Here is a 15464-nt window from a genome sequence, read left to right as displayed (position 1 = left end):
ATATGCACTGAATTAGTGTTTAAATACTACAACTTCCTATTTTATTACGGATTATGTGCTGAACTACTTCTGTCAAGTTTAGAACAGTATGCCATAATTTTGACTAAATCTAAGCACATGCATCTTTTTCCATGGAAACAGTATTACAAGTATGCCCATTTCTCCTGTCACAGAAGATTTTCATGAATATTTTGATAAACAGCTGTTGTCCTATAGTAGTTTATAGCCATAATAGCATCAGCTTCAGCAAAGAAATGATACAGCATCAGAAGCGATAACATAACAGTTAATTATTCTTGTGAATAATTCGAGGAAGTATAGTGTGGATCACTTCAATATTTGGGTTTACTGGACAGGAAAAACTTGTGCTTAGATGAAAAAGCCATTGGCTTCTTCATCACCTGCCCATTGAAGCTGAGCTGGGCTGCTGTCACTTTCTTCACAATATCTTTAAAGAACAGTGGGTTTGAACAGACTAAATGATATGGTATTGCTCCTTCCCTCAAACTGTGTTTTGTAATTGCTGAACAGAAAGGCTGCTACAAAAAGTGGAATCTTTATTAAAACAGAGAATCTTTTTTAAGGGCACTGTATCATATATTCAAATGAAAATCATTTATTAAAATGCAAATTGTACATCACCAAAGGCTAAAAGATCACTCCAGATGAGATAGAATCATACAATCACTTAGGTTGGAAAAAAACCTTAAGATCATAAAGTCCAACCATCACCTAGCCAACCATCACCAAGTTCCCCACTAAACCGCATCCCTAAGTGCTATATCCAATGCATCTCTTAAATACCTCCAGGGATGGCAACTCCATGATTTCCCTGGGCAACCTGTTCCAATGTCTAACAGCTCTTTCTGTGAAGAAATTCTTCCTGATATAAAATCTAAACCTCCCCTGGCACAACTGGGGGCCGTATCTTTGTGTCCTATCACTTGTTACCTGAGAAAAGAGACCAACACCCCTCTCCTTTCAGATAGTTGTAAGAGAGCCATGAGGTCTCCCCTTAACCTCATTTTCTCCAGACTAAACAACCCCAGCTCACTCAGCCACTCCTGATATGCCTTGCGTCCTAGTCCCTTCACCGACTTTGTTGGTCTTCTCTGAATGTGTTCCAGCAACTCAGTATCTTTCTTTTAGTGAGGGGCCCAAAATGATATGTTATTGCCACACAGGTGTTCAGATAAATTCTGAGCCAGGGTGGGTTGAAGTCAAGACAAGAAAGAGCTACATCCCATGAGCAGGATTACTAAATCTTTCTCTAACGAACACAAAGACTGGAGACAGCAGGTGCCAGACCCTCTGTTAATTGTGCCCCAAGGCTCCAAAGCTCCCTGCCTTATGACATTAGATCAAGCTCCCTTCTTTCCTTGCTTTCAAAATTTCCATTCTTTCAAAATTTTGCCTTACTTAGCCAAGCTCCACAGATTATTGCACTGTAAGTGCCCAGAGACACTGCATAAGAGATACTTCATAAAAGCAGATTGCCTTGTTAATCAGAATCTCTTCACTCTCTCTGGCTTGTTAGCCAAAGCAGCTCTTCAAGACTGTCTCACTGCTATTAGTTTTTCTCTTTTTTTTCGTCCCTTTTCTTTATTAAACATCAAGGCAACAGCATATGAAAAAATAAACTTCATTCAGCTATGCAACAGGCATAGGAAAATGTAGGAGGCTCTAAATCAGTTAGAGAAGGTTTTGTAATTGCTCAAAAGCACATCAAAACTCACCAAATTCAGCCCTATTATTCCCTAGGTCACACGAGCAATCCATGGGATCATACTTGAAAGTTCCTCTGGCTTTACATATTCATATGTAATTTCTTTTATAATTATGAGAGATAACACTCAGTTCTGCTTGTCTTGGCTTCTCATGGGGTATTAGAGTTACATGAGGGAAAAGGTAAAACGCATGAGCTAACTAATGAAGTCTATGAGAGAGCACGTTTTTTGTCTAAATATTGGAGTGATTGTCAAAGAGACAGAAGCTCTGACCGTATTTCATCTTCAGCTTATGATTGTCATTGTTCATAGACTAAAAGAAATCTGACAGTCATCCTAAGATTTAAGATTCATAAGTATATTTTCAATTACATATTTCAGTGAATTTGATTACTGAAATTACACTATGATCTATATCATAATGCCCCCCTCCTCCTTCTGATTTAAACATGTTATCTATCAACCTATTACAGAGGTTAAATCTCATCAAGCTGTTCTTAGGTATCTCCAAGTCTACTTCCAAATCAAGAGTCACCAAAAAATTAATACTGATGATGATCAATCAAACAAAATATTTAAATTACTTTAAAAGAGGGGCAGAAAGTTCATATACATCTTGGATAGAATTCACCCAGAAGTTTCAATTTATTCTGTTGCCATGTAGAGCTTGGCAAACAACATAAAAACAAACAAAAACAAACAAAAAACATGATCAATATTTGGATGAGGGCTTCCTAGTATCTATCTAGGCACTACAGGAAATGTTCACACTTATGAAATAATTCTCCTTCTTAAGTTACTCTTCTAATATACTGTCAACAAATTTTAGGCTACCTGAGGTGACTCTTTAGGATGTGATACAAAACTGACATTGTATAGCTATGATGCTTAACAATCTGTAGCCACACTGAGATGTACCCACTATGCACAACATCATAACATCAACATATATACGTATCTTGTTTCCCCACTCCTTCAACATTTCATTACCCTGAAAGTGAAGACTAGGCTGAAAGTTTGAAAAACCTCATCATATATCCACATGTGCATGGCTAAAACATCTGCAGCTGGTTGTTTCAAAGTACAGAGGTGCCTAGCATGTGTATGGATTTCTTCCCCTTAATCTGTGCAGGTCTAACTACAGCCAGAGGGAGAAACTGCCTAGAGATTCCCCTCCAGTACTAATATATTTGTTTCCAAAGCAGTACTTTAAGCTACAGATCAGAGAAACCATTTCCTAGATCGACTGAATTTTTTTGTGTTAAGCTTGTGAAATATGGGAATTGTCAAGAAACAAAAATTAGATGTCCTTTTTATTAAGAAATAATATAGAATTTGAAAAAAAAAAAAAAAAGGATTTATCTCAAAATCCATAAATTAGGCAAGTCCAAAATACCTGCAAACTGGTATTAAATAGCTTACTTTGGAACTTAAGAAAAAAATAATCCTTCAACACCCTTAAGAGACAAACAATCACAAAGCGAGCAAAAACTTAAGATAAGGAACAAACTAATTCTTTTACTTAAAAATATAAACATCAGCTTGACCGCCATATTTTGGCTTTGCGTTTCACTCTTTGCTTCATCTCCATACTTAAAAACTACTTATGATGAAACAAAGTGAGTTTGACCTTCACAGATCAAAATGATTAGACCTTGCTGTTGCACCTTTATCTATTTAAAAGTACCTTCTGAAGAGGGAACTAGTTAAAATTCAGTGCTATCAGAATAATCCTGTTCAAATTTTAAATAGTTCATAATACAAACCAAAATATTTATTCAGATTTGAAAACTTGGTTCATTACTCTCAAGACCTCATTTTATGAATCATATGCTGTTTGCCCTCCCAAACTGTCAACAAGGTATAAACTAAGTGCACAACTTTGTAAGCTGACTTAGAAACTGGCATCCTCCAGAGTTTCCACAGAATAATTCTATATTTGAGCTCTTAAATACGCAAGAACAAATCCAGAATAACCCCCACAGCTTTACAGTAACAGTATTAATTCTTCGCCTTTCCTGCTTGTGACAGTGAGAAAAGAATGCCAGAGCAAAATTTGACTCCCTGGTAAAATGTTGCAGTTTCTTTAAGTCGTAAGTTGACAAAGAATGATTTTAGACAACTGTTATATTGGTATAAACTAAATATTAATCCACCAGGAAAACACTGTTTGTATGCAGGATGGACGACTTAGGGTTAGAAGTGCATTCTTGCTTGTGAACTGTCTTGTGTGGATCTCCCATTCAGTGCATTTCTAACTACTGTATCTTAGCTACAGAAAGCCAGTGTCTATCCTCACTGGTCGAATCTCCCCTAGAACTCTTCCTGGCTTTCTTTGTACTCTACAGATCATACCTGTACCTTAATTTTTTATTTTTATTTAATTTAATCAAACCTCAATTCATATTTTAACTTTGCACAGGAACCTCTTCTGCCTGATTGATGTTTCCTGTATCTCCCAAATGAATGTCATTTACTAGCCTTGAGGTCTATTTTAACTAGTTCACTTCTTCCAGATCTGAACAGTCATCTTTCCAAAGATGCAGACAGTAGAAAAAAGTACTTAAGGATCAGCAGAACAAGAGAACTTATAGACACTAAGCATTCTCCTTCATAGCATGTCTTGATGATCTAATTCTGCTCATTTGTGGGACCATTGAATAAAACCATTGTACTCCTTTATTGCAAACACATTTTTAAAGACAAAAAATATCAGATGGCTTCTGTTTTATTATTAAACTCACCTTGGTAAAGGGATTACTTTTTACAATAACAGAGTGGAACAAAAGTGAAAAAAAAAGCAGTGCAATGATTAATAGTTAGGCAAGGGACTCCTTCAGCCTTCCTCCACACTTCTGTCATTATTATCTAACATCAGATAACAGGACAGAGGCAAGCTTTACATCTACAATTGGAGGCTGAGGGATGTCTATATACCTCCTTCTTACCTTATTGTCATTTCCACCTGGTATTTCTTTTTCTTAACATATGTGCTTTACATCAGTAATGTTTGCTTCAGAAGCACAAAGTGCTTCTTAATGATCTAATAGCTTATATTTAATCTATTTATTATAAAGTTGCTCTCTTTTTTTCCCCAGTGGAATTTATCATTCACTGTCTTCACAAAGTAGGAAATGATCTGCCAACTGAATTAATTGGGTGGGGTTTGTTTGGTTGATTTTGGTGGGGGGTTGTCCAGCTCGCGCAGCAGGTCCCAAGGGATGATTTGCATTGAGCCTGCTCCTTCTATTTCATGTGAACAAAAATGACTGTTAAGACAGGCTGCTCCCCCCCTACAGTTCAGCAAAAAAACACCATCTGGGAGTTGCTTCCCTCCTATAAGGAAAAGGTAGAGGTGGGACAGATGCAGTTATCTAAACAAATCTGAATGCAGTTCCAAACCTACTGCAGCAGTTGGTATTGAGGAAGCTAAGCCAATGTAGGGAAACCCAGCATACTGGCATAGTAGCCCCTTAGGTTTGGTACACATGTATTCTTACTACACTCAGACCAGACATGAACAGTAATTTAGTTCTCCATTCATTGTGAGAAATCAAGTCTACTACCATAAATAGTTTTGAAAAAGATAACTCAGGCCATGTTCACTTTCCACCTCTCTGTGTGTGACCCCACAACACTCAACAGAAGCAAAAGAAAAGAAGTTCAGGGATTACAATCTTGCTTGGTCTTTAAGTAGACATAACAAGGGTTGCTTGCATCCCCCTCTGCATAGCATTCCTGCAAAAGGACCCTTATTCACCAGCTTTTTTTTTTTTTTTTTTCCTCCAGCCTACTGTGCTAAATATCATCATTACATTTGGTAGGCATTGTAACAGAACTGCAATACAAATCTTGTTTCACTTGAGAAGCAGAGACTACGGTTCCTTAGGTTTTATAACATAGTGCTTAGTACAAATTCACTGAATTTTTCCAGTGTTTCACTATGTGATTTTAGGAGCCTATTTTCCCCAGTGGCACGCAAGTACTAAAATTGCATTGCATTGCATTTTGCTCTCAGTAGGTGGGAAAGTGCATACTCAATGGGTTATTTTCCATTCTTTATTTCAGTTTTATGCAGCTACAGGTGGGGGGTCTTTCAGGTGGTTGCTTAGCTTTACTAGGCACTTTAGAGGCATAGACAAGCTTTCTTAAAAAGGTCTTACAAAAACACACCAATGTTGTCAATCATGCAGTAAAAGAATTCCTTCCTGTGTAAATAGAAATAACTTGCAAAATCTCCCAAACTGCAAGAGGGAGAACAATGGATATCAAAAAAAAAAAAAAAAAAAAAGATCAACCATCCTCTTTTGGACAAGGAACACAAAACAATTTCCCTTGTTTATACTTACTGTTCACCTCTTTCCTTCCCTTCTTCTCCCCAGGTGTGAGCTCTCTGCTTAAGGGCATACAAAGCTAACAAAGGATGTCATGGTACTTCCCATCATTTATTTTTCTAGCACTGAGGCTACTAACAGACCACTGAAACATCACAAAACAGGAAAAAAAAAAAGGGTGGGGGTGTCAACCTTCCTAACATTTACTTTCAGAGCTCTGAAAGAAACTTTGATCAACAAACATATCATTAGATCATGAATACAGATACTCATATTCTATAAAACACTGACAACTTCTTCTTGCATATGGACATGCAGTAAAATAACACAAAGATAGCCCTTTCTTTCCAGAAAGCAAAATTAAAGAAAGGAACCTTCACCCACAGCTTCCTAACAAACTACGCACACGGAATGAAGAAATTCAAAATACATTGCATCTTTTTGGCTGATCATAGCTTGGAAGAAACGTATGTTACAGTATGATGTGTGAACCATAAAGAACCAACACACAAGGGAGTAAAATAGTTTCACTGCTGTTATGCAGATGTCTGCTCTTTTGACTGTGCAGGAAATTTATTTCCTCACCTATTCCTCCTAGTTTTTTATTTTTTTTAAGTAGGCTTCTACATGTACTCACTATGTGGGAATTAGTACTTTGTTTCTGATGACTCCCATTTCTCCCTCATTCAAATCAGTAACTAACCACAGGAGAGAGGCCAAGGTCACGTAAGCATCCTATTCCACTAAGAAATCTAAATCCTCAGAGAAAAGCAGCTCAAAATTGAATGTTCAAATTATTTTCATCATAAGCAACATGAAGAACAGTGATCAATATTCAGCTGCAAGAGGTCTTCCTGCGTGCATATCATTTTCTTAGTAGAGATTTAGCTATTTAGAAACTGAGATGTACAAGCTCAAAAATAAGACTGTGTCACATGTTCAAAGGCCCGTACTGGTGCATGCAAAATGGTAGTAGTCCATTAGGCTAACTAGTTTTCATAAATAATAATCCTGAATCGTAGAATATTCTGTGACTAACTGGCATGTGCAACTCAAAATATCTCAGATCATTAGCAAGCAGCATTATCTGCAAAAGCATCAAGAGACTCCAGAAATTTTCCTCAAAAAAGCATGAAATGAAATAATGAAAATTTTACTTTTTCCTTATACAGAATAAATTTTGAAGAGAAATTGCCATCACCACATTTCCAACATTTGATATACAGACTCATGGCATGAGGCAGATATTTACTGCCTCTGGAATTAACATGTGCTAACCTGACAGAATATTCAATTGGAACCTGTACTGTAAAGATTCCTTTTTTTTTTTTTAACCAGGAGTATAAAGCTTTATTCTGTTTATTACGGAACAGTATACGCTGTTTGGAATATAGTAACATGTGTCTGTATGTTATTAAAAACAGTAAATTCCTATTTAAACAAGGGTTACAATCTGTGTACTAAACACTCATTAATGGTTATGAATCAAAATAAAGGGGGGGGGGCACTTGTAGCAGGTGTGCATATCTATGAATTTCAATACATTGTAAAACTGTCTGTAGCCAACAGCTTCATCATTTGGCCTTTCTGAGCTTGGAGACAGGCAATTTTTCATGATTTTACTATTTCTGGCCAAACAAAAAGTTTTTAATTAAATATACCCCATGATTCCAGATGTTTGTTTATTTGTTCCAATGAGGCTGTAAAAATGCCTGAATGATAAAATTGGAGGACTCCTGCAAAAACCAGGCTAGGCTGAAGTGCTAACCAAACATGGGGATCTCTCAGGAGACTGTATGTGCTCAGCACTGTGTGTGCTTTGAACATGTTTCTTCTGGAAGGACTGTAAGTAGCACAGCCTATGTCTGACCTTCTGCATTGTAAAAGGTTATCTATCATAAAGCCAAGTGGCAAATTTACTGGACAATTTATTTATTTATTTTTAATCTCCATTTGCACACTCATTGCATCTTTAGTTCTTTTGCATATCTAAAGATTTTAGACAGATTTATGGTTTTGGATCCCAAGTTTCCACCTAAGGAAGCCAATGTTTTCTATGTTTTTCTGCCACCTTATATTCACGTTGCTTGGAGCTTGAGCATTCTCATGTTTTCTTATTGCCAGCGTGACAAAATGAGCTATGTTGTGAAACATCAGACACTTTCTAGTCTACCCAAAAATCTGAACTAAGTTTTTTTTCCTCATTAATCATACTCACTCTGATGTGACACTTGTATGGGTGACTGAGGCCCAGACTGCCAGGTTAGTTTTGGCAAATGTGGGGAAAGTTGCAATGAAAACAACAGAAGTTATGGGAATACTGAAAAAAAAAAAAAAAAAGGCTTCAAGGCTTCAACAGTCAGATTAGAAAACATGCACTGTGGAAAAAATGAAACTGTAATATCTGGGAAAAGAAAAAGGCTGATAATTTTGAAAGGCTGAGTTTTATATTCCTAATTCCCATTAGATATAGAACTGGAATTTTGCACACAACTCCTTAGATGTTGAACAAAATTTTAACCTAAACTTGATTAAACACTTAATTCCTTAAGTACCTAAGGTTAAGTTAATCTTAATGCCTTTAAAAGTCTTGCCCCCGAAACACCATTATTTCATTCCCACATAAAAGTAGCACTTCAGGAAGTGATCTTCCTAGAACTTCTTGTCCACTTGGTCTCAGCCCCCTGGGTTCACTTTCAAACCCCAGAACACAGAGAATACTCACAAATTAAAACTATACTGTCTTTTAAAAATAAATCTTAACTTTTCTAACCATCAAGAAAGGCTTTGAACAAAACTCAAAGTCACTTTATATACCATTCCCAACTCTTTCACACGCCTAGTTGCTCTCATCATGGAAAATAACGTGTTTTAATGCTGAATTTTTAATAATCTGAAGTACACTGATTCAACTCAAACATTCCTTTTGTACACAGACAAGAAATTGTTGACCCTCTAAGTGTCAAGAACATGAATTCAATGACCCAGAAAGTGTATTTCTTGAACCATAGTAGTCAAGGTCACACTCAAATCCAACCACAATTTATTCCGCATTTGGGAAAGTCTTTGTGCTTTACATAGAAACACGCATGCACTGGCCCAGACTATCACTACTGAGCAAGTGAGGTAAATTGGTCCACAAAAGACCACTGTTATTGTGGTGGTTCTATTCCAGTAAACAAACAGATTAAGGCTCAGGAGAGGTACTACATGAGACACTCCTTAATCTGCTTTTTCATTACTGCCCAGCAATAAACCACTCCAAGTCTGAAAGTTGAATGGATTGTGTGTGCTGGACCTCTTGATTTCTTTGAAAGGCAACATCTGTGACTGTGTGTCAATTCACACAACGGGGGACAGATGTCTAATGCATTTGCAGACTCAGGGCAAATACCAATACATGTGGGCTACTGTTATCAGATGGAAGCACTTCAAGGCAATAAGCCTCTCTAAGGAAACGCGCCTTCTAGCATTTTTCCCCACCTACGTTGTTCCACTGATCCCTTCTACCTATTCTTCTCCATTCCCACAAAGCAACCGCATCAGAGAAACTGGGTGGAAATAAACTCGAGTGCAGTTTGGAAGGGAAAAACACAGTTAGAAACATGAAATCAGCTTCACCACTGAAGAAACAGAGGACCATACCTTTCAAATCAGCTCCAAGTATATGGTTTGGCAGGTCTATATGCACATACAAAGCCCATCTAGCAGTGGCTGCAGGATAAGCCCCTCTCAGTAGCATCAAAAACAATTAGTTCACAATAGAGAAGTCTATAAACATCTCCTGTTATCTTCTTACACCTCCAAACTGCAAGGACTCCAGCCTACCACTGACAGATTTTGTCTTTCAAATGTGTTTAACTAAAGGAAACTAAGACAGGAAAACCAAATCTTTTCTTATTCAAATTTCCTCTCGCATTGGCACTCATCTTTACCATCACTTTGCTTCCCATACTTCTCCAGTGTAACTTGTGCTTCCATTAATGAAAATTTTCCAAACTCAAAAACTAAGCAAGGCACTAGAACCCAATTTCTCATATCACGGAAGGCAAGCCGAATGACATTTCTTTCTTTTCATCATAACAGAATCCTTATTTTAGTCATCTCCTACAGTGCCAGAAGAAGAGGATTTCCACACACTCCCCTTGGGGCTGTCATGAGCACAGTACAACTCACTGATGGGACATATTTCCTGCCATCAATAGGAAATGTCACAGCTTTTGAGTGTTCTTCCTCCTGGAAGATATTTTTCTGTTCCATGTTACTGCAACACCCCACCACCACTTTTTTTTTTTTTTTAAAACAGGTCAGTCATCTCACGGTCAGAAGATCCTGGCCTAAGAGGTGTGCAGCCTATCACTCACTCTGAAATAATGTAGCTTAGAAAATAGAAATATGGTTGCACCTCATGAAAACCAACAAAAAAAAAATTACCCACTATTCACAGGCCTCTGCCTCTGAATTTTCATATATTGCATCTGTTTGAAGTTCTCTTGTTCATCCTGCTCTGAATTGTCAGATGAGTTTAAGCAAATATTCCTATATACATGTATATACACCTTTTGTTAAAATTTATTTTAGAATTTATCAGATTAGCTGAATGATAAGATACTACTCACAGTTATTTTATGATTATTATTCTCTTTTTGGACAGCACACAATGAGCTGTTTTATGCAGCTATACAGAAAAATCAATTGATAAGCCTAAAGTGCAGTTCACATTAAGGAAACTAACTAATTATGATAAGCTGCCACGTAAATTGCTTTGTGACTTTTCCAGCAATCAATTTCAAACTCTAAATAAGCCTCTGGCTTGAAAACACAATGAGTACCTAACAACTGTGTCAATAATAATAACAGAGAAGACTGCAATGATAATATAAACAGGATAATTATCTTTCTGGAAGTAAGTTTTTATGCTGATTTCTTTTTGTCTGTGATTTAAAGATAGCACGGCTTTTCAGACTGAACATATATTGAGTTCAAAGCCTTCAAAAATATGGGCTGTGTGTATTAACATTTATTATTAAGAAGTGTGTGCCAATTCTATAATTTTACTTCTAAATTTGAAGCATCATTTTAAAAATCAAGACCTAATCCTTGAAGGATCAATACATATTAGTTCCAGATGAACTACAGAATATTTATGTCTAAAATCTGTACATGCTGAGCAAATTGAGGTAGAACAGGAAAATCCCTGGAGGATCATTTGGGACTTTCACACCTCACATCAACTGGTTCTTTCACACATACTCCTTCTGGTTCTCCAAAAATTCCATCCTCTGTCTGCAACACCAGACTTGGAAAGTAGTAGGTCTCTCTGACAACTAGTGGGTAGTAAATTCTAGGACATCTGGATCACCCAGTGCTCATTGTGCATTCCAAAGTATACTCCTGCCTTGACTTAGTACATATCTCAATTCCTACAAAGCTAGTAGCTGGATTTTACACCCTAAAAATCAGTCAGAATGCATTATGTACAGTCATACCAGTCATTACTAAAAATTCTATACCTATATACTCTGAGTACTATAGCACAGTATAATGTTTGTTTATTTTTCTGTGATCAAACAAAAGCAGGTGTATCGAATGCAGGTGTCTCTGTAACAGACTATATGCCAACATGCTTTTGCTTGCTTAAAAATGCTGACGTTTGGAAAGGTCTTAATTTCAAAACAATTTTTCAATACATCCGTCAGAGCAAAAGAGAAATTCAGAAGGAACCTCTTTTCTTTTCCAATCTCTCTGTCTCAAAAAAAAGAAAAAGAAAAAAGAAAAAAAAAGCCTTATAAGATTACCTTCAGAGGACTAATGGAAAACAAAAATACTCTGTCCCTGGACTTCTAGGCTTTGCTTTTGAATGTAGTTTACGACTTTCTTTCTCAAATTGGACTGCTTCAGAAAGTAAGAAAATGTGTCAGTATGGTGATTCAAACATACTTCTAGAATAAATACCAATTTTTCATTCAGGCACTTATAATTCAAAATGAGGGGGAAAAAAAGAGAAAATAATTTCTGTGCATAACAGAATGCTTGGATAATTAACTAAATAGATACCAGAACAGGACAGTGGATTTGTTCAGGAAGTTCTTACAAGCCAGAATAGATTGGAACTATTAAAACTTGGCATAAATCCAATCTAAGGCTCTAAAAACTACATACATAAATACAAGCTTAGTTTCTAATGGAAACTGCTTCTTCTTCCTTCCACCAGTAACCTATGGGGAAGACTTACCTCTGGTTGTTCCCAGAAGCAAGATCTCAAGAAAGGGAGTCATTTATAAAATGTTACTGGAAACCAAATAGCTTTGGCAAACTAATAGGTTTTCAAGTAAATCAGATACTAGACAATGTTATAAAATATCTGTTTATACAAAGAGCATCCAGCACTTTTTTTTTATATGGGAAAAACAGATTTTCATTATATTTATGATTTAATAATTTTGCTTCTCAAGAGATAGAATGAAAAATTACTATTTTCCCCAGCAAATGGAAAGCACTGTTCTTTTTGGAAGGCAACTTGAGTCTGAATGCTTAAACATAACAAAGGAACTTCCTTACCAGAGATGACATTATGAAGAAGGAATATACAACCTAACTTAGGGGAAGGGGAGAAAGTAGCATTTTTCTGCACATCCAGCAAATTATCCTTAAAATTAGAATATTACAATTTTAAAATTTCTTTTTCCATCAATTATGACTACATTAAGTATTTTAAAGCTCTATTTTAAGATTTTATATTTACTCAGTTAATAAATTGATGATGATAAGGAACAGAAAGGTAACAGGTCAACATACACAAAACAGTGAAAATGACATAAGCAAAATTTTTAGAATATATTTTTACTAAAACACATTACATTTCTTTAATTTTGTGTACTGGGAGCATGGCCATTTCTATTCAAAAACAACAGTATATATCTTTGATTTTTTTGTAGCTATTTTCTTAGATAGATCTGGAGAATCAGGAAGAGAAGTCAGGCCCATTTTATTTTGTTTCAGTAGCAAATTTGAAAACTACTACAATACAAATCATGGATTTTTTTTTTTATTTTTTTTTAAAGCATGCTGTATGGCAGGGGGAGGTGTCTATGAACTGACTTATTTTTATCAGGGTAAGAGAATTGTACAAGATTCACACAACTAAATCACTGATGTCTAAAACAATATAAAAATAAATATACAATCAAATATAAGATACTAATTTAACAAAGACCCTTAGGAGTTTAAGATCATCGTTTTGAAATCTAAACAAAAATAAAGCTAGCTATAAAATTACCACTTTGGAAGGCTTGCTTAATGGGACAGTAATTAGATCTCATAAAGAATCAAATCATATTGCTATCAGGTGCCCAAAACCTGCACCAAAGAAGGCCAATACATTTTCTACTAAGAAATAAATGGGACTGAGCAAATGTTCGACATAAAAAAGAGCTTCTGAGCAACAATGTAATTTATAGGAAAACGACTTTTCCATGATGGGAAGAAAATTTCTAAAGCTTAAAAATGTTTATTCAATATTTATCACTCTCATCATGTACTTAGACACTCAAGCATCGTAGCATTTGATATAATATTAACAGTGATTATTCCCTTGTATTTATTCCGCTCTAATACAGCACTGTCATATGCAGATTCTGTGGGTTCTGACACTGGGAGGGAGATTTTTAAAATTCCTACACGTTATTTGTACAAAATACTGAGTCAACCCCAAAAGACCAGATACTGTCTGGAAACAAATATATGAACGTGAAAGGTTTAAGATACATACTGCAACACAGGCGGAACAACATGCTTTTGTTCCCCTTGCATATTTCTCCCTATATATAGCTATGAATTTCACAGGTAAAACTCTACTATTCAAACACTGTTTGCTCTGCTCCCCCTCCCAATCCCAAAAATCTATTTACAGTTGTACCAAACCATTTGACAGACTTTCAGATTCTGGTAAACAAGTTTCTCCAGCGACAAATAAGAGCGCTTGACAAACTTAGAGCATTCTTCTTTTCAGTTTGGGTCGAAAACTGCCAACATTTTACATATACAACAGCTGATTCAATCATTTTTTTACAACACTGAAAGCATTCAGTGAAAAAAAAAAAAGATAAACATGCTATTTTAGGTTATGAATAAGTATTTCATTCTTTTCTTGGAGATTTTTCTATTGACTCCAATTAATCTTTTATGGACTTGTGAACTTGGACATATTTCTTTGTGTAAAATAAGTTGATTGAGTTAATAAGCCCTGCCAGCAGGTTGTTCCAAGCTTTATTTACAACACCTGGAATTTTGGAAAGATTTCTTAATGATTTCCTTGTGAATACATACATATATATACACATTACTTATTGAAGCATGTTAACAATGTCTCTTTTAGGGCCAATTTTACCTCCTTCCCCCCACCCCCACCCCCTTTTTTTTTTTTTTTTTTTGGATGACACTCTCTTCTCTATTCACTTAATACATAACTGTGCTTAATCATCAAGGAAATTTTCAGCATCTGTTTAGCATGCAAAGCAGAATATTTCTGGGAAGAGTAAAGACAGAAATAATATGGAAGTATGTGAATAGCTAAGGGTAAAAAGTTGATAATTTGGGAAATATCATTCTCCCCCTTCACAGCAAGGCAGGAGGCACTCTCAAACCCTAGTGAAGACAGTGTTATTCAGTATTTGGTGATTTCCAGATCTGAAGAGGCACCCATGTAGACACGTGGGTAGCACCTGCTATAGCTCCAGAAGTCAATCCATACTGCAAAGCAGACAACTTTTGATGCACAAACCTACTGGCATCTCTATGTCAAAGTCAGCCATGAAGCCACACCTCTAATTCACCATCATATAAATAAACATATCTGAGGATACCTGGCTTAAATACATATTTAATGTATTTTTATAGATCTTAGGCATTTACAACATTCTGTTATTCTACTTATTGTCATGCTAGACCCTGGCTATTTAATCCAACAGTAGCAATCCAACCTCAAAGCAAATATGCTTTCCTGGAAATCAAAACCACAACACATACCTTGGGTTTTTTGTTTGTTTTCTTTTCTCTCCCCCCCCCTCCCCCCCCTTTTTTTTTTATTTTATCTGGGGGGATGAGGAAATGGGGGATAGAGAGGGTTGAAGTTACTTTGATCTGTTTGTTTTTATAATCTCTGAAGTCCAGGTGTATGCTCAAATCCAGGATTTTAGTTCAGTCCTTTCTCTTTACATGACCTCAGTGGCAGAACACAACACACTACAGCACTTTCAGGACATCTGATTTTCAGTACAACATACCAGTTTACGCCAAGGACAGGATGTGGCCTGATATCCATCTGAGCCCTTGCAAAACAACAGTGATACAGACTGCAAGGAATGAAAGTCTAATCAGTTGCTTTCCTCACTCTTCCCATCTG

At 36.2% G+C, this 15464-nt stretch overlaps 1 protein-coding gene across 5 annotated transcripts in view; it reads right to left on the bottom strand.

Moving 5' to 3' along the window:
* Positions 1-15464, bottom strand: part of LRMDA (leucine rich melanocyte differentiation associated) — a 691516-nt gene that overhangs the window by 87596 nt on the left and 588456 nt on the right. The gene's annotated exons all lie outside the window — the stretch shown is intronic.

The sequence above is a fragment of the Cygnus olor genome, chromosome 7 (assembly GCF_009769625.2).
Source record: "Cygnus olor isolate bCygOlo1 chromosome 7, bCygOlo1.pri.v2, whole genome shotgun sequence".
NCBI classification, from domain to species: Eukaryota; Metazoa; Chordata; class Aves; order Anseriformes; family Anatidae; genus Cygnus; species Cygnus olor.
Note: the sequence above shows the minus strand (reverse complement) of the source record. Positions and strands in the feature narration are given on the sequence as shown.